The sequence below is a fragment of the Netta rufina genome (assembly GCF_964035555.1).
Source record: "Netta rufina genome assembly, chromosome: 2".
Classification (NCBI taxonomy): domain Eukaryota; kingdom Metazoa; phylum Chordata; class Aves; order Anseriformes; family Anatidae; genus Netta; species Netta rufina.
The window spans coordinates 78,275,247-78,295,208 of NC_140124.1; positions in this window are offsets into that span (position 1 = coordinate 78,275,247).

A 19,962-nucleotide genomic window follows, 5' to 3' on the forward strand; every position below is an offset into this window, starting at 1 on the left:
GGTATGGGTCTTTTCGTACAAGAAGAGGTGAAGCAGAATCTTCACTCTGGTAAAGAACTAGAATTAAAGGAATGACAGTTGACATGGAGAAAGTGGAAAGGGAAGATAATTTTTTGTTCCTCTACAACATAAGAACTAGAGAGCATCTGATGAAATTTTGAGATAGCAGACCTGAAAAACAGAAAAAGGGATTTTATTTATTTTTTTATTTTCCTTAGAATACATACGTTGTGCAGCACATGGGTAGGGAATGTGTAAATACCATAAGTTCAGATGAATTTGTCCTCCGTGCTTTCTCTCTAATAATCTTTTTAATCTATCAATCACAACTGCTAAAACACATAGCAGTAAAATCTTTCTCAAGGTCCCTAACCTGCTGGGATCTGAGAGTGTGCTGAAGCAAGGATTTTTTAGGCTTTCTTTCTTTAATAATTTCTGTAAACATAAAATATTGTAATGAAATCGTAAAGTATTCTGTGTGAAATAGCTGAATTTGAATGACAGTCCATGACTTGCTAGTAGCACATAATAGCAAATTTAAATGTGTGCATCTTGAGAAAAGTCGTGAAGAAAAAGGCATGATGCCTCAGCTAAACATGACATTACTGTTGAATTCTGCTCTGAGGAAGTACTTGTAAGAGTTCCTGAAGAACCATAGGGAAATAATATCTATTTTTTTCCTGCATATGCAAAATTTACCTTAAAAAATGGTAAGGGAAAAGGGTTTGTTTGCTTGTTTTTGAGGTTTTCCTGTGCTAGGTAGTGTTGTTTGGGTTACACTTTGATGTAAACATGGAGACAGCCTCAATTTTAATTGGGCTTGGTGGCTTGAGAGTATACCAGCTACAGGGAAACAAACAGAGAAAAGAGAAGTGATAAAAATACAGGCATAGGTGGTTAAATGCAGCTAAATTTAAAAAATAAATAAATAAATAAATAAAATTGTATAATTGAATTCTATATATCAATTTTCATAGACATTCTTATCAGAACATGTTATGGACACTATAACACTACACCAGGGAACTACCTTGTGCCTAACCACTTTGGGGAAAATTGAATATAACTGACTTTACTCTATTTTGATAGCATTCAGCAGAATTCCCACTGATGTTTCATGCATTGATGTTGTTTTTAAAAGTCATGTCCATGTGTTTCAAGGTTCAAACACTGATAGTAATGTCCTAAAACCCTGCATAGCTTCAGAGAAGATGAGCAGAATCTTGAATCTTTACTCTCATTTTTTAGTTTGTTTCTCCCCTTACTCTGTATTTCTTCAAAGACAAGCTGAAGCCAGCACTGCTTTTGCTAATGAAAGTCAACTCTTCAACATGTGTGTAAAGTTTCCAAATCTTCAGCACATGGAACAACTTAATGTGTGCTAAGTCATAAAAGTCAGTTTTCTGTCAGAGACATTTTCCAAGGTTACTTTTTATTTCACTTAAAATTTTCTTATAAAGCACAGGAACTTTACTGTGGCTTCCTGAAAGTGCTATTTCTCTCTCTTCTCTATGCAGAATAAGTCACTGATTTGATCATATTCACATATCATCTTATCCAAGTTTTGTCTTCTCTTTTCTTTCACTTTCTCCTGCAGCTGGCTCTGTCTGGAATGGTAGTGTTACACACGCCATTAGATAGAGGGCTGGTAACCAGGTGGGTAAGGGTGATGTTCTTTTGAATAGAGGCGTACACAGGCCTTATTACAGAGCAAAATCCCCTGTTCTGCATCATTATTTTCCCTTTATGGAAGCACTGAAGGAAAAAACACATTCCCAGGTAATTTATGGGCATTAGGAGCAGATGGATTTGAAGCCAGTTAAAGGGCCTTTCCTCCGCCTTTAATCCTGTCCTAGATCCTCAGGGAGACAGAAGGCAACAGCACAAAGACAACTTCATAGGTTTCCCACTTCACTCAGAGTTCACAGCATCTTGGATGCCAAACTGAAACCACAGATCATTTGCATCACTGTCACGCTGTTTTTTTTCATCACAGCAGGATACAGAAACTTGCCAAAGCAGATGAGGCTTCTCCAGCAGAAAAGAAAGGGTCAATAGATCCTGGGACCATCTATGTTTTTCTTTCATTGCCAAGCACACACATTAACAAAAATGCTTAGAAGTGGAGCAAATCTAAAGCTAGTCTCTGGAACAAACTCAAGAATATGGTGCTGAAGAAAATGGACAAAACAAGGGTCTTTGAGTAATGCTGTTTCAAAATTTATAAAGATGTTGCAACTTGAGACACTTAAAATAACCGCATGAGTAAAAAACCTTCCAAAATGAAGCAATTAGATAATTAATTTTCTGACTTAATGAAAAAGACCTTTAATTTCAACCTTGCCATACATTTACCTGGAAAAGAAGGGTCTTTATCTGGTCTCCAGCCTACTCAGAGTCACTGGATCAGTCTGGCTCTTTCTCAGATCAGACCTTCTCTCAGGTCAAGAAAGGTTTTGCAACAGCTGATAACTTCAGTGATGGTGTTAGAGTCCAGGCAGTGCAACCAGAGTACACATTTCTAAGCCCATTGTGTGGTCTGTAAGCTTCTCTTCTGCTTCCTTCATGTCAGAAGCATTATGGAAGGCTAACACAGCAAAATCCACATGCCTTTCTTGCTTGAGATTGGATACTAAGAGAATACGGTTTGTACCAAAAGACTCTTATGAAGATGAAATTTCTGCCATTTTCATCCTTCCTTCTGCACAGCCACTTGAAAAATGTAAGTTAATTGCTAATGTTGTAAACAATTTTACAGCTAGACTTGCTTTGTCAGGGATCAAATATTTTACTTGCTGTGGGAAGAGCTTCCTGCTTAAATGCAGTATATTTATTTCTCTCTGCAATCAGCACTGTAGTAATTTCCTTTCTCAGAAGCACCTGTCAGTAGGATAAGATAATTCTTACACCCATGAAAATCGTGCTTTTGTAATAAAGCATGACTGCGAAATCACTGATTACCCTGAAATTTATATTAGGAAATGGTGTACAAAAATTTCGTTTTGGAGATGCTGTGATAAATTGTGATGGGCCAGTGGTCTAGAGATAAAAGATTATTTAAAAAAAAAAAACAAACAAAACAAAACAAACAAACAAAAAACAAAACAGAACAAAGCAAAACAAAGCAAAACAAAACAACCAAAAACCAAAACCAAAAACAAACAAACAAAAAAAGCAGGACAGAGGGAAGGGAAACTCACAGCTCTTACCCAGTCTGGAAGCAGGCCCACCCAGGAAAGCGGTCATCCAGAACGAGGAGAGAATTGGTGAGAAGCAGATGCTGCTGACTTGGCTAGACCTTGCTGCCTGCTTTTCTGGCTGAAAAGGCTTAATGTAATAAATCAGGAAAGGCTGAGTTTATAAACCACCATACACACCTGTGATGGATGCTTTATGCCAAATTCAATTCTAGCTCAAGCTTCAGTACAGGTTCCTAGTTCTTTGTGTTTGTGGGTTACACCTGATCAGTTTATACCAGTTTCCCACAGATAAGACATAACTTAATGTTGCCTTCATTTCCCATGTGGTTATTTGTATTGTAGTGAACTTCAACCAACTACCCTTGCATGGGGTTGGTTGTTGCTTTTAAAATTAAACAATATCCAGGTCGCAGTGGAAGACTGCAACACAAGTAAAATCCTTCCTGAGAGCCTGTCTGTCCATAGCACTGATGTAAAACTATGTAATTCATCAGATACTGATTTCACATTATGGTGGGTATAATTGGAGTCTGAGGGACTCAATTTTTATTATAACGTTTTGATGACTTTTAAAGAACCTTTTGTTGAGCCTGGTGCAGCCTGTTTGCCATGAGACAACTACATAGCAAACAGGTTTTACAACATATAATTTACTTGTCAAGAGAAAGTTTTTACCCAAAAGCATTCCTACCAAAACATTAACCTGTCAAAAAACAACAACTCTATTTTCTTGGGTGTTTTTGCCTAGCACAATGCAAGATTTTCATCCTGATTTCACTTTTTTGATACTTGTGTAAGATTATACCTATATTTCAGATTATATTAAAAAAAAAAAAATCCTACTCTCCCTTTCTCTGCAAGTCCCTCTAGATGGCCACCAATTAATGTTTTTGCTTAATTTCTGCAGCTTCCTTTGCCACAGACTGACACTTGAAACACAGGCAAAAAATTCTTCTGAACAACTTTACTGTGAACATAGTCATACAAACTCTTTGCTAGTCAGAGCCTTTGCTAAAATGAATGCAATGAGTCCTCAGAATAACTGTTGTCTTTATGGGGAAAGATTTCAGTGAACTAGACCCAGACCTATTTTCTCTGTTTCATGCAGCAGAAAGTGAGTGCAATATAATATTTTACTTATCCCAGCATCATTAGACACTTTCACTTTAAATTTTAACATATTGCATCCAGAAATGAAATAAATAAATAAATAAAATTACATTGTCAAGAACATCAGAAAAACTGAAAAAAATTATAATTGAATGAAACTTAAGTATGTATTAATTAAGCAGTACACTTAAGTGAAAATGTGTGTTGCATCCTTCAGTGCTTGGAAAAATAAGACTATTAGAAACAAGCTTAAGCCTAAAACAGCAAATCTGGTTTAGGCACTAGGATTATAATTAGGCACTAGGATTATAATTAACTCAGTTAAGTAAAAAGTACAGGCTTATTGCTTGCAGGGAATAAGCAGCTTCCCATTTGAAGAGAGTTTGAGGATTTGATTTTAAAAAGGACCCGTAACAGCAGAGTGAGTTATATAGGTATTCGTTATTCCACCCACCTGTGAGACTTGAGAGTATAAAGAGAGATCTGCTGCATACAGAGCAACTCCAGAAATCTCTAGTCTTTACTGCAGAAGAAGCAGTAATAGTGAAAGGATTGATTATAATTTTAGGGCACTGGCTGTCTTTGCAAACTGAATGGAATAGCCCACCCCCAGTTTGGTTATTACTATTAAAACAGATGCCTGCATCTTCATCTGCTTTTGGTTTTTCAAATTTTATCATTAATCCTTTTCACTTACTTGACTGGAAGCAAGACATTGTCAAGATAGTTCTAGGAACAGAGCTGAAAATTTCCAGAAACTTTTTATATTAAGTAGTTCTCAAAATGTCTGCACATCAAGTTGGTTATCTCCCTGGAAACATTAATCTTAGACCTAGTATTTGCTCTGAGACTTTTGTACCAGTTATACATGATCTTTTGAACACTTAATGATATTCTTCATTCACTGTGTTAGGTAACTGATTTGCATTAATTAGCCTGGAACAACAGCAGTGTATTACAATGAAGTGCAAGTTTGAGAATGTTGTGGGGGTTCTCTTACAATTAGAATTTAAATTACATCTTAAAATTACAGTTCATTTCCATTTTTATTCTTAAATCCACCAGCATAGGATTTTCTTCTATGTCAAGAAATGGAACGATGTTGGCATTTTTCAGCACTGCAGCAATGGATGCTTTGTTCTCTTTTCTGAGGCACTAACACAGGAGTCACTTCAGATGAGCTTGTTTGCCATACAAGCCTTTCTTTTCTTCAAGTTGTAAGAAGGAAAGCCTTTTAAAATTGCACTTACCCACTACTGCTTTGAAACACAGAATAACTAGCCTGGTTTGAATATGAACTTTATGTTTTGAAAGACTGTATTTGGTGCAGCCTTATGGATCAAAGCTAGACAGTGATTTATATTTCCATTTATGCACAGATGGTGGGTTAGATAGCACAGATGGAAAGCCACAGAGCCATCCAGAAACAGTCAATAATTTCTTAGACATACAAACTTTATAAAAAGGTCTTGAAAAAATAAACCTTTGGCTTCCTCTTTGACAGAAAATTAAACCTGAACAGAATGGAGAATTCCGGTTTATAAGTAGAAGGTAACTCCTGCACTTTCTCTCTATGTTGGTACCAAAAGCAAGAATGCTCTAGGAGGATTGGCTGTTTCCTTCTGACACAAATATTACAAATGCTTAAAAATATCAGAAGAAGTACAGAAGATTTTTTAAAGAGAACACCCAAGGACAGCTGGTTTGAGCACCAGCAGCCAGGTATTATTACTGAACCATGACAAGTAATATGAATTTAAATTTCTTGGTGTGCAGCAGTTGTAAGGAATCAAGTAGTATCTCTTGAGTAAAATTGTCACCTTGCTCATCCATACTACTGTCTTATGTGCAATATGACACATTCTAAAATATATATACATTTCTTGAGGCTATGTGTTATTTTCATGGATGCACATGTGCCCCTGGAATCACCACAGTGAAACAGAATTTTACAACTTTCTGGTGTTTTCAAACAATAAGAAAAACAAAACAACAAAAAAACCTAGCATATTAAGACATTCAGCTACATCATGGGCTAGACACAACCACCAGATTTCCGTCTGAAGTAAAAGAGGTCAATTAATACCACGGAGAAGCTGGAATCCTGGTCAGTGTATGAGCCAATCACATTTCTTTAGCAATCACCCATTGTTTGAGGAAAGATAGGGTCCTAGGAGGAGTCATAAGTCACCCGAAGGCTGAAGAGGCCTTTAGCATTCTGCTAGTTTAACCGTGCTGTAATAGGCAGTAATTCTATTGAAAGTTGCACAGTGATAGGCTTTGAATTAACTATGTGTCAGAGGAATGTTGTCTAGGGTTGGAGAAAGATGCCCAGAAACTCCAGAAGAAGCTCAGACAGCAAGTCAAGTCTAATCAAGTCCTACTGCACAGGAAACAGTTCTCTGTCTCTTGAAAACTCAAAAATCACTTGCATCCCACACTGGGATGAAAGGAAGGCTTTTCAACTTCATGCGGCTTAGCAGAATGCTTCATCACATCACTATCCTTTGTGCAGACCCTTTCACTGCTACCCAGATGTGATATTTGGAAAAACAAATGTCCTTGCTTTGTGCTTCTGTGCCACTCAGAGCAGCTAAACAGCTAACCATCATCCTCTTGTGACCCTCACAGTCCTGGAGCCTCATCAGCCGCAGTTGCCTCCTGGGCTGAGGAATCCTTCCAGTCCGTGGACATACCTGGTGCCATCACTAGGTGGAGCAACAGGTGCATCATCTGAAAGCTGCCTGGAAGGCTGGAAACAAGGTGGAAGAAACCTGGAGGCTTTGCAAGTTCATCTCCTGACTGAATTGTGGTCATGAAAAAGAAATGGGATAATCCCCTCTTGCGTATTCAAGGATTTCTGCTGTAATGAAAGCTCAGCACTACTGTTTACCATTTTAATAGCTGATGCATCTCCTGGAAAACTTGAAATGAAATAGGAGAGTCCCAAGTAAATAAAGAAAGCACAAAGAATGCACATACACTCTGAGAAAGTATGCTAAGGTATCTAATTTTGAAGGGGAAAAATGACGATGACAACAACAACAACAACAACAACAACAAAAACAACTAATCTCCTACAGGTGTATATTTTTACTTACAGTTTTGACCCAAGCCCAGCATAGATGTTTTCCCTGCAAAGGGACAGGGCCTCCTGTAATATGGTTGATAAAAGTCTTAACACTGTATATGGGGACTTGGGACTACAATATGACTACTGGTAGCATACATGGAAGTCTTCAGTAAAATTTCAGTTACTAGCATAGTCATTTCTCTCTCTTCAGTTATGTTTGGAGTTTTCTTTGTAAAAATCACCAGTAAGCATATCTCAGCTGGATCATACTTTCACTATGGTTCTGCAGACTTTAAGTATCGTCATGAATTTTCTATGTGTTAGCTAAGTTATTTAAGAAATTTTCCTTTCATGCACAGTTTTTGTTCACTAATGTCAAACTAGCATCCTCTGAAATCTATGACTAACTCAGACTGTGCATCATGTTCCAGAAAATGCCAGTCTTACATAATTACAATGAAATTAGTTTCTATTTTAAGAGGAAATTTGCAAGGCTACTTTCTACTTTGGCTAAAAGTAATCATCAAACAAACCCAGAAGCAGGTGTCTCTGTTGCTCCAGTCTGCTGTATGTGGCTGCTTTATTGACCACGTGTACGGACCCTCTGTTACCTGTGTCTGCTTCAGTTTTCTTTCAGCTTATTTTCAGATCTTCTGTGCAGAGCAAGGCAAGGAAATTGTAATGCATAAGAACTGTAATCCATGCTGTAAGGATGGGACATTAGTGCCCTGCAAAACTAACTTTGGGGTTATCAGCATAGTGATGTCTCTTTAGACAGCAGTGCCCCACACTGACTTGTAGCTTGATGTCCCTGTCATCCCTGCTACTGCCTTTGCCACCAGTGAGGAGTGAGGCCACACACTTCAGAAGGTAGTTACAGATATTCCTCAACAGCAGAGGCTTGCAGAGATAATTCTGTTAATTACATCTCAGCTTTCAAGGCAGACCATAGAATCATATAATCATAAAATCACAGAATGACTCAAGTTGGAAGGGACCTTAAAGACCATCTGGTTCCACCCCTCCTGCCATGGGCAGGGACACTTCCCACCAGCCCAGCTTGGCCAAAGCCCCATCCAGCCTGGCCTTGAGCACCTCCAGGGATGAGGCATCCACAGCTTCTCTGGGCAGCCTGTGCCAGGGCATCACCACCCTCTGAGTGAAGAACTTCTTTCAAATATCTCACCTAAACCTACCCTCTTTTAGTTTAAAGCCATTCCCCCTTGTCCCATTGCCACACCCCCTGACCAAGAGTCCCTCCCCAGCTCCCCTGTAGGCCCCCTTTAGGTACAGGAAGGCCGCTACATGGTCTCCCAGGAGCCTTCTTTTCTCCAGACTTAATAACCCCAACTCCCTCAGCCTGTCTTTGTAGGAGAGGTGCTCCAGCCTCTGAGCATCCCCATGGCCCTCCTCTGGACTCTCTCCAACAGTTCCCTGTCTTTTTGTTACGACAGTAAAACGATCACACATCTGCGTGTGCTACAGAACTGGGTTTTAATCTAGGTACACTGAGTCTTCCTTGTGCATCAGCAGCATGCTCTGGTTTCCCTGCCTGTCGCTGGAACTAGATGAGCTCTTCCAGGGAAAAATGGACAGGGGATGAGTCAGATGGCTAAGGTTACCATGCCCTCTGTTACTGTTCCTTCCCCTCATTGCAGGCTTTCTGTCTGTGCCTCTGGCAGCTCTGTCCTTTCCTTCCCCAGCTGATGACTGGACTGTGAATTTGTCTCCCTGGCTGGGGACAGAGCTGGATTATGGGGTCAAAGAGTCAATTGCGTAAGAATTTCTCTTCTACTGCTGCTGCTGCTGTGGAGGAGGTTAGACAAGAAAGCAAGAAAGTCGCTTTCCAGCAGAATCAGTCTCAGGGGAAGGGACCCATTTCAATGAGACCCAGGATGAGGGTCCTGTCTGATAGCCCCTGCCAGGACAGGGACACATAGCCCCATCAGTGCCACAAACTCCTTGCACATCACATCTGCTGTCAGGAGGGACAAGGAGAGGAAAGACATTGCTTTTCTGCCTTCAGCTTTCAGTGTTTCTTGCACAAGGATCTCCTCTCTTGCTGCAGCGGAGGTGCAGCTCTCACACCCTGAGGCAGGCAGGAGCTCAGGGACCCGGCAAGCCCAGTCCCAGCTTGTGCCTTGGCACAAACGTCCTTCCTCAGCCTTATCAGCCTCAGCTTGGGGAAGTCTGGCTAAGTCTGCAAATCCCCGGGGAACACCATAACACCCCTCAAAGACAGGTTAGTTCCTTACCTTTATTTAATTTCTGGCCCTCTGGCTGCCCCATTTCTCTGCCACAAGCAGAGGTCACAAATGTGCTGGATCCTGTTGCTGGTGTTGACCACCCTGCAGCCTCACAGGGGCTCCCATCTTCCTCCTCTCAGCTCAGGCAACTCTTCTGCAAGGAAAAGCTGTTCCTCACCATATCCCCAAGCATTCAAGGAGTGGTTCGGATCTGGATTTTCATCAGGTTCTGATTTTTTTACCATTTAATTGCAATTTATGTCAGGGATTCTATCATTTCAGATAAGGATATTTAGCCCTTCCAGGGAAGGAGCAACCTCAGAGGAGAAAGGCGAATCATTCCAGCCCTCCCTGGCTGAAAGCTAGTTACATATGGCCAGCAGTTTGCATAAATATGCTAATAGTTTTGCATGTCCAACACAGGGGACTCTATTGCCTGCTAGGGAGCTTTCTTATGAGATCAGTTAACCTTAGCAGGGTCATTAGCATATAATTTTACTCAAAGCCATTGGCACAACAGAAAAATAACCTTACATTTGTGTTTGTTTTTCACTACATTACAGATTGAAGTCAGTTATGTGAAAACTTAGGGCTAGACCTCCTAAAGCAGGTCTAATGCATGTCCTTCCCTCAACTGCTCTAAATGATTTTAAATCTTTATGCAATGTACAGTGTCAATTAGTCAGAAAACATCTCATGGCAGTGTTATTAACATGAAGTTGAGATAATATGGTGAATACACTGTACTGTGTATTCTAATATTTATGCCCTTTGTGCTCTGTTTCCTGTCCAGAATCTCTTTCAGCCACTCTTGTTACTGCTTTGGAAACATGCTTTGCAAACACAAGTTTATTTAATAAGCTGTATGAAAACAGTCTCAAATGCTCCACCCCACACAAGGTGTTCCCACCCTGCTCTTGATGTCACTCAGCTCTGAACACTAATGCCCAAGCTAACTCAAATACCTGACTTCAATGCATCAAAGCCCTCCTCGGGGCTTTCTTCTCTTTAACTCAGCTGTATTTATTTTTTCACCTGAAGGAAGTACAGGTCACCAGCTACACAATTCCCATTAGTACAAGGCTGTCTAATGACTTACTACTATTGTCTGTGCATTTTCAACTGCATGATACCAAATGTCCCCATGTTCCAGACAGCCCACTGCTTCTCTGAGTCCCTTTCTGTCTTGATTCTAGGCTGGTCATTAAACTGGGAGGTGAATGATCATCCTCATTTGGTATATAAAGCTAATTCTTCTCAAAAATCAGCACTGATGTGATAAACCTCAGTCCTTCCTCACATCTTGAACACATAAAAAGAAAGACAGCTCTTTCTATCTGGGATTGGCATTCCTGTAACTAAATCTTGGGTGGATTCTATTTCCATGCCTCTAGGAGCCATTTTATTTTGAGTATATGTGGGACTGGTTCATGGCTCACTCATTAAAGTTGTTGAGAAGTGCAAATCAAAAGCTGATGCAGTAGTGACTTCCATTTCTCAGATAGGCCAGAAGTCTCAATGCAGGCTACAATTTTTGTCAGTTAGAAATACTTTACTCGCAAGATTTTTTGTTTCCTCATTTATAAATTTCAAGGAGAGTAGAAATAACTGCAGAAAATGTAAGTGATACACTGTAGTTTTTGTAGGGTGCTTGACAGCAAAAAAATCCAAAGCAATTCCTCAGTCTTCCAGTCCCTAGTGAAGCAATTTTGTTCTTACAAGTTTGATGCAATAAAATGAGTGCATTAACATTTTTGTCTTTGATGAGTTGCGAACACTGCTCCTTTTTTTCTAACAAGTCACTTCACATATCATTACACTGCAGAAGAATAGTTGTTCACATTTGGTCCTTTCTTCCTTATATTTCATAGAAATGAGCAACACCAGAAAAAAATCTGTGCTCCTCACCAAAAAAATAATCTCACCAAAATCTCTGCTCCTTCCCCTCACACCCACTCATTCTTTTTAAAATCTATTTCCTTCCCCTGGTTTCTTCCCTTTGCTTCTAATACAGAAGCAAATAATTCAATAATTCTAATAATTCAATTGATAATGTCTGTCTCTGGACAACAGTCATCTGCACTTCACATGCTCTGAAAAACACCATTCTTATTAATCTGCCTTTGTATTAATCAATTACACAGCTTCTTTTGTTCCATTTAGTCAAGAGGAGAAAGAAAAACTACTCCTACTGCCTCAGACTTCCAGACTGTTTCTTTTGCCCTTCCTGTGGTCTGTGTTTCAGCAGGAGACGCAGGATGACAGAGCTGCGAGCCACGTCCTACATTCAGCCACAGGACGCATTATGCACAAAACACCTTTAAGCCCTAAATGTTAGCCACTCTAATGCCATAGCATTAAATACCCTACTTTAAGTCACAACCTAGTACATGATACAAAGTGAGTAATACTAAAATTATCTGCTCATTTAAAGGTACTTTTGGAAGAAAGTTCCAAATATAAATGAGGTTATTATCCCCTCTTTTGTCTCTTCTGTCCTTCCCTACCTGCCAACAATGCTCCTTCAGTTTCTATTTCACCCTTTTTTATTCCAATGTTTCATTTTTTATGTCTAATTTTATAACTCATAGCTGATAAACACTGATTAAGTCATTTGAAGAAAAAAAATCCACCTCCCTTTTGATTCACTGGTAATAATAAATCAACAAAAACAAATCTTCACCATTTTTATTTGTAGTTTTACTAGTTTGTAAAGCCTTTTTCATGCTGAATTGGTGAAATCTGCTTTTTTTTTTTTAATGCATTTACTTCAACCTAAAGATTTTAAAATATTTTTAAGTAAGATTAAGGAAAAGTAGAAATAAAAATAATTTCATCTGAAAAACAGTTTTCACTGAAAAAATATCAAAACATTCCAACTTACATTCTTCAGAAGAAAACCACATTTCTTGATTAAAAAAAGAAAAAAATGTATATAAACTTGTCAAATAGTGGCTAATAGCAAGAAAAATATTGTCAACTAGGATGCTGAAATATTGTCTAAAACTTAACAATTGTGGGTTGGGATTTATCATACTTAATTTCTTCTGTATTTTTCTTCCAGAAGCAGTACTTGTCATATTTTATGTCACATTATCTAACATGCAAGAAAAAATATAATTTTATTAAAAAACAAAATACAGCAAAACAGTATCCTGCAAATCACAGCATCTTTACTTTAGCCACATTTCAATTCCAAGACCTCTCTTCTAGTCATGTCCACAGTCCCACCAGAGTAATCAATACAACTAATGAAAGGGCTTTAGCAGCTAAGTTACTTTTGTTAAATAGTTTATTTACCACATTTAGTTTTTCTTCTTAGGTCCTACTTCTGGATTTTGCAAATCGGGTTGTTCTGTGAAGTAGTTTGTTTTTTTGTGTGTGTGTGTTTGAATGAAAGACAGCTTTCCAGAATGTTTGGTTTTGCACCAGAGAGTTTTCACTCCTGATAATATTTATTTGTTGTTGTTGTTGTTGTTGTTGTTGTTGTTGTTGTTTCTTTCTGCAAACTTTCTCCCACTGTCTGTTCTGAATTCGTAACTTTGATGATTTTCAAATCAGACCAGTAGTACTCTTTTGTCCCCAACACAAAAAGTTATTTTGTCACACGAATATGACTATCCTATGATCAGCATTCCAGTCATTTTAGATTAATACCCAGAGTCCTTTAGTTATTAAAAGAAGGTCTTCATTGTATTGACCACACTTTGTAACGTGACATGTTAAGAATAATGAGTTAATGTAGCACAATCGGCAGCTGCACATAATATACATGTATGTCAACAATGGCTTAAGAAATTTACTTGCAGAAAACATATATAGTTATAAACAGCTTGTTGGTCTATGGTCTTAGAATAATCTTTGGTTAGATTCTGTAGCTGAAATCTATACAATGAAGACCCTTATATGTTCATAAGTGCATACCTCTAACTGTACAGACAGTCTGTGCGTAACAGTTCATCTTTTATTAAAACTTATTTTAGACATGCATCAATCTCAATCACCTTGTGCTTTACCCAAGCTGATCAATCACAGGAAGCATTCCACTGAGTAAAGGAAAAAGGGAAGAAGGAAATACTTTCATTATTTTTCATGTTTGTTATTGCATAATTTTTGTTTCCCGGAATGTACTTCTGGCTGATCAATGCAAATATGAAAACTAGTAAGTCACTATGGAAAGGGTAACTATCAAGTATCTCTGACACAACCCTAAATATGGTTGTTCTCTGAGTGTTCTCCCTGTGATCAGTAGGATTAATAGTGTGGCTATGCTTTGAGGATACAGTTTTGATTTTCAGAATTAGGCATGCCATAAGGATAGAATAGCATCAGATATGAGCTATCTGCCAGCAAACATCAAGTTGTATATATTATTTTTAAATACTGATAGGGAGGAAAAGGGAAAAACTTTTTTCTTTAAAAATAAAAATGTAACATAACAGGAAAATAATATATTGTTAGTATTTGCCACATTCTGAAAAATAATCTTCCAATTGCAGAAAATAAACCTGAGAAGAAATCTATAGACAATACAATTCTTCTCTTCACAGAACTCACACATATTTACATATGCAAGTAACATGGGTATTTGATAACACAGAAAAATATCCCTAGTTGTGGTTTAGAAGCTTTAATTGTTTCATAAGCTAAGAAAGATTTCAGGACAAGGGCTGCTGGAGACAATTCTGCAGTTCTGAAGGGATAGTGATAGGCCTACTTACCTGAACTCTGTAAGGAACAAAATAAACAAAAGGAACTGAATTAACATTTTAAACCCTTTTCATTCTGCAGATGGAGGACAAATAAAGAATTTGGACTGGAGGAGAGCTGTAGAAATTCCTGGTAACATGTGGCCTCCTAAAGAAATGAGCCATATATCACAACGGTCTGGGAGCAAGTGTGACTGTTTCCTCCACGTTTCCATTTCCCCAGATAGTGCTGATTCTGGTTGATCCGAGTCTCCATGATCTTCACAAAGTTTGCAAAGGTTTGGCCTAAAGCTGTTTATCCCAGGGGTCACATCTTGTGTGTCTAGGTTCAAGCACAAGTATGAACACAACCGTAAGAAACTCACAGATTAGCAAAACAGAGGTTTGTCGGGACCCAAGCCAGCTCCAGAATACTTGCAGTAGGAAAATACAGTTAAAATTGAGATCAACAACTTGGGAGTGCAACGGAAGCAGCTGTTTGCTGCATCACAGTTTGCCCAGGAGAAGAAAGTCCTGCAAAACACTGAGCATGGAAGAAAGGCTTGCTTTGACTTTGACAAGATTCATCTGTGAATATACTTTTACTCATCTTGAGGGTTTTCTAACAATGGGGTAGGGGTATGAGAGAAGGAAATGTGGAAACAGTATTTTCTAACTAATCTGAAACTGTTGAGCTTCATGTGGATGGAGATGGAGTAGAAACTGTCCGAAAGCCTGAGAAGAACCAGGAGAATATGCACTTTGGGCAACAGCAACATCAAAGACAAAAATGTCTGAACCAGCCTTTTACAGCAGACAATATAGTTATTCCTTTATCTGTGTGTTAAAGGAAGGTTATGTAAAAAATTGACCATTTTAAATGCTGAGCCCTTTTGATACCTTAGAATTTATTTATTTATTTATTTTAAATAACACAGCTGCTAAAGGTTGTCTCATCACCTTATCTTGCAAAGTGAACTCTGGGACCTCAAGATTTTTAAAAGGGCTGGACGTTACCTCTTATAAAAATTAAGTAATCTGTAATATATATGTACAGCAGATTTCATTCCTATGAGACTTTAACTTTACAGTGAGACACAGGATTTGGGAAATAATCACAAAAATATAATCTTTTATTTTCCACCTGGGGTATTTAATTTCTGTGGCAGAAGATCCAGCTGCTTGAGTATTCAGCCTGCAGACTTCAACAGCTTCAAAGCAATCAAGTCCTAAGCCTTATGAAGTACTGATGCATTCAGGCTTCTGCAGGAACACATTTGCAAGCCATCTTTGTGAAAGTTCAGACTTGGGAATTTGTCATCTTCCATGAGAAGAGCTCAACAGAATTTGACTGCAGCCAGATCATTCAGAAATCAGTGGTGAGTTAAAAATCTATCTTTTGCTGTTTACAAAACATTTAGGATTTGAGATAGTCTTTTGCATGAAAATTATTTTTATTTGTGTGCCCTCAGTCATGGGGTATGGAAGTGCCTTGCCTGGAAAATTACAGGCTCCGTGGGTACTTAAATCTTAAAGATGTGGGAATGCAAGCCAGGTTCTCTCCATGTGCATTCCTGGAACAAATCAAATAAAAACAGAGTCATGGAGTTGTTGAGGTTGGAAGGGGCCGTTGGAGATTATCCTGTTCAACACCCCTGTGCACACAGGACCATCTACTACTTTGGTTTTGGAAAACATTTCCTCTTGTAGACTAGAGATCTTTAAGAGATCCCAGAAGGTGCTTCATTGCCTTAAAGAAATTTTACCTTGTACCCGTCCTAGTCAATCTTGTATAAAATGATGACACTCAGAGCTTCATATCCGCCAAAACAGACAAGAACAGTCATCAGGTAAGTTGATGGCCTTCTTATTTTTTTAGATATGTGCATGCACTTGTTCAGACTTTCCAGTCAAAATAGTTCAAGAATTGGGAAAGAGTGGTTGTGATCTAAAAACATTTTGCTAAGAAACTTTTCTTATGGTACCTACTCATTAAGGGAGTTCTTTCCTCAGAAGGTAATGGCTTCAGATTTAGTTTTAGCATTCAAGGTTAAACAGCTCTTGTTATCTTCATTCACTGCTCAAGAGATTGTGATCATAGTTTTTAAAACAATTGAATTATGCTAGAATAATAGCAGCAAATTGCATTCAAATAAGAATGTGAAAAGTGTAGTAGCTTCAGATTAGACACAAAAATGGAATTGCTCTTTAGCATTCATTTCTTTTTCATTGTTGTTTTGTAATCCATCTGTACAGAGTCTCTCCTGTGGAGACAGGCTGAGTAAAACTGGCATTTCTTAATACTGCAGTTATTGTACCACTTTATTCTTTTCTCTAAGATAAATCATTTGTCAAGATGAAGATGAATCTGCCTTTAATGCTTGCTGATCCTTATTCAGTTTCAAGTAAAATGAATTTAAGGCTGTCTTACATCTGATTTTTCTGAAACAGAAATGCTATGGAAATGTGGGTGTAGACCATAAAGCGTATACTATAGGACTGAGCTTCCACAAGGGAAACAGAAGCACAGGCCTGTATTACTTACCCGAAGGGGCTCACCATCCAGCAACAGGCTGTAGCAATTAAATATTAGAATAGAGATTTTTCAGAAAGAGATGCTGAAGAGAGTACCATTTTGAAGATGCGCTTATACTGTATAGAAATTCCACAGGACAGGGGGAGTATACTGCAGAGAGGACTGAAAAATAAGCTCTTACCATTTTTTCCTCCTCTCTCTCTCTTTATTTAAAACCAGTGGTGTATGTAAATTTTCTAGCTATTTGGCATTAGATAAAACAATGAACTTTTATTTCTTCAAGGCATAAATTAGCATGGCCCTCACTATGGACATAATAGCCTCATGGATTCTGTTCTCTCTCTACATGGTTGTGTGTGCTGCCTCAAAATGTGATATTCCTTCTGAGATTTGGGGCCAGACAAGTAATTATTGGGGAATTCTATATCAGAATTAACTACTGTGTGGATGGTAGTTGGTGTAACAAGCTCAGTCCCCACAGGTAAAGCTTCTCTAAGAACAGAAAAAATGAAACTAAGGAGGATGAAAAGAAGATCTTTTGAAGTTGGCTTGCTGTTGCTTTGCCTGAGGAATGTTGTTCAACAAAATCTATGTTTGGACTCAGATTTGGCAGTCTCCTGCCACTCAGGAGGGTAATGAATATCAGCCATAGTTATCTTTGGTGAACAGGGCTTTCTTCACTACTTTCTGCTCAATAAGTTTTTCATCAAAATATATCCCTGATGGATATGCATGAAACACTTGTGATAAACACTAGCATGGTTTAAAAACTAAGCACTAGGTGTTGTTCTTGAAGATAACATGATATTTATATATGGAATCTGAACATTTCAGTGCAAATACTCTCCTCAAATTTAGAGAGTTTTTCCCTTTGGCTTTGTCTTTTTAATGAAAGTTAATATTCCTTTTTTTTTTTTTTTTTTTTCCTAAATCAGGAGAAATGAAGGAGTGCAGAAAACACTGAGATCCTACAAACTCACCCCCTGAGTTTGGTTGTGTAGCTCTCTGGTATAGTTAGAGTTTCATGTCACATCACTGCATTTTATCCTGTGTCAGCAGAGAGTCTGAACTCCCTGCTTTGCAGTGGTTTATCTGAGCTGAAATTCCACCCAAAGTACCTTTCTTTTTAGAAGCTTGTTTCCAAATAATCATCTCCATACTCCTACCTGTAGGATTATTATCATTTTTTTTTTGAGTAATTTGTAGAAACTGTACTTTAAATTTCCCTGCCATCTAAACTTCTCCTCCTTGCAGTGCAGTGTATGGTTCAGCAGAGTGAAAAACATTCTGTACATCAAGCTGCAGATCTGCCTGTGGTTCTTTTCCCCAAGTGCATTTTTTTATGATGTGCATGTTAGGATGTCATTAAGAACATACCAATAGAGACAAACAGCTCCATATATACCCACTGCATTATGTGGGATTGAAAACAGGAAGCAGTGAACAAAAGAAACAGATAAAATGGTGTATATGCGAGTGAAAGGGAATGTAGAGGTGATTGCAACTATCATTTACACTATTGCAGCATAATCATTGTTTTAGCTACTGCATAGCAGTTAAATCTCAAAGTGAGCAATGCAGACAGTACATGGGACACATGCTGCATTAAGGACTGTCTATAATTGGGCTCATTTAAACAATTACTAGGTATGAAATGGATTGTTTCTTCTCACTTAGATACGATGTTCAATTAATAGAGTTCTATTAATATTCAGCTTGGAGAACAAGACAGGACTCAAAAGTTAATTGACTGTTTAGTAGCCTGTTGCATTTGAAGATCTGAAATGAACTTTCCTTCACACTTAATGAGGTAGAGCTTTTTAAATTGGAAAAATGTTTGCTATAGTGCTCCAGCTGTTAACATTTTAAATGCCTTGGGACTCCTCTAGTTTAATTTGTTATGTTCTTATTTAGAGTTCACAACAATGTATTTTAAGTGGTAACACATGGACCTGGAGGAAAAATTGATCACCTTGTACAGAAGATCCTTCTGGCTGAATCTATGCTGCAAGCCCTGACAAAGCTATGAAGCAGACATTAAAAGCGAGCTGTTGTTTATGGTGGGTGACAGACCTCATGTCAGAGACAAATACCATGGTTTGGAAATGGTGTTTACACTCTACGGAAGCCGTCTGAATAGCAATCTTTTTGCAAAAGAGAACCTACATTTGGGGTGTTACAGTTTTTACTAGGTGAAAAAAAATCTGTATGAACTATCAGGTCATAGTTCTACATATGACCTGGCTTCTGTTGCTCTGGAAAAATCAAAATGTTTGCAAAGTTATGGGTTTTTTGTTTGTTTGTTTGTTTGTTGTTGTTTTTTTGTTTTGTTTTGTTTTCATTATTTTAACTTAGCAAGTGTTCAATCAGGGTTTAAATCTGAGGTTAGCAAAAATATCTGTGAAACAGTGGTGGGAGGAATTGGTTGTTACCACTTAATTTTCAGTTCCTTCCTTGCATCAGCAAATGATGCAAGCACATCTGAAAAGTTCCCTTAGCTAGAACAGACACCTGTGATTGAATGGTATTTCACAGTTTTGGCTCTCTGTAAAAAGTAGCGGTGTAACTAGAGAAATGATCAAAGTTGTCAAAACTCTTGTTCATCTTGATTTAAAAGTAGTGTATTATGAATTCTTCTTCATATCTAGAAATTACAGAGCAGAATTTCTCAATAACATCAAGGGATTTACTTGATCACAAAGAGCGTAAAAAATACATGGCTTTATCTAAATATTAATGTTGTAGTTCAACTTGTTTTATGCCTGCATATGCTTTTAAGGGAAAGAGTGTAGTCATAGTGTAGATTAAGGAGGAGTGACAGTGCTAGTCTCTGGAGTAGCACTCCCCAGCCAAGTAGCTCTAGGATTTCTATACAAGTTTTAATCCAAGTGTGACTGAGATCTTCTAGATCAGGGATTGTTGTTAGTTCCAAAATTTATAACCAAGGAAGAAAAATAGCCTTCTGTGCACAGAAAGAGGAAAGCAGGGGTTAGGCTACTGCCAGAACAACTTGAAGCTTCAAGGACAAGAAGGTGATACTGCTTACTTATTTTCAGTGTAGCAGAGAGACTGTGACTATCGAGAAAGTACTGCGTGCCACACTGGAAAT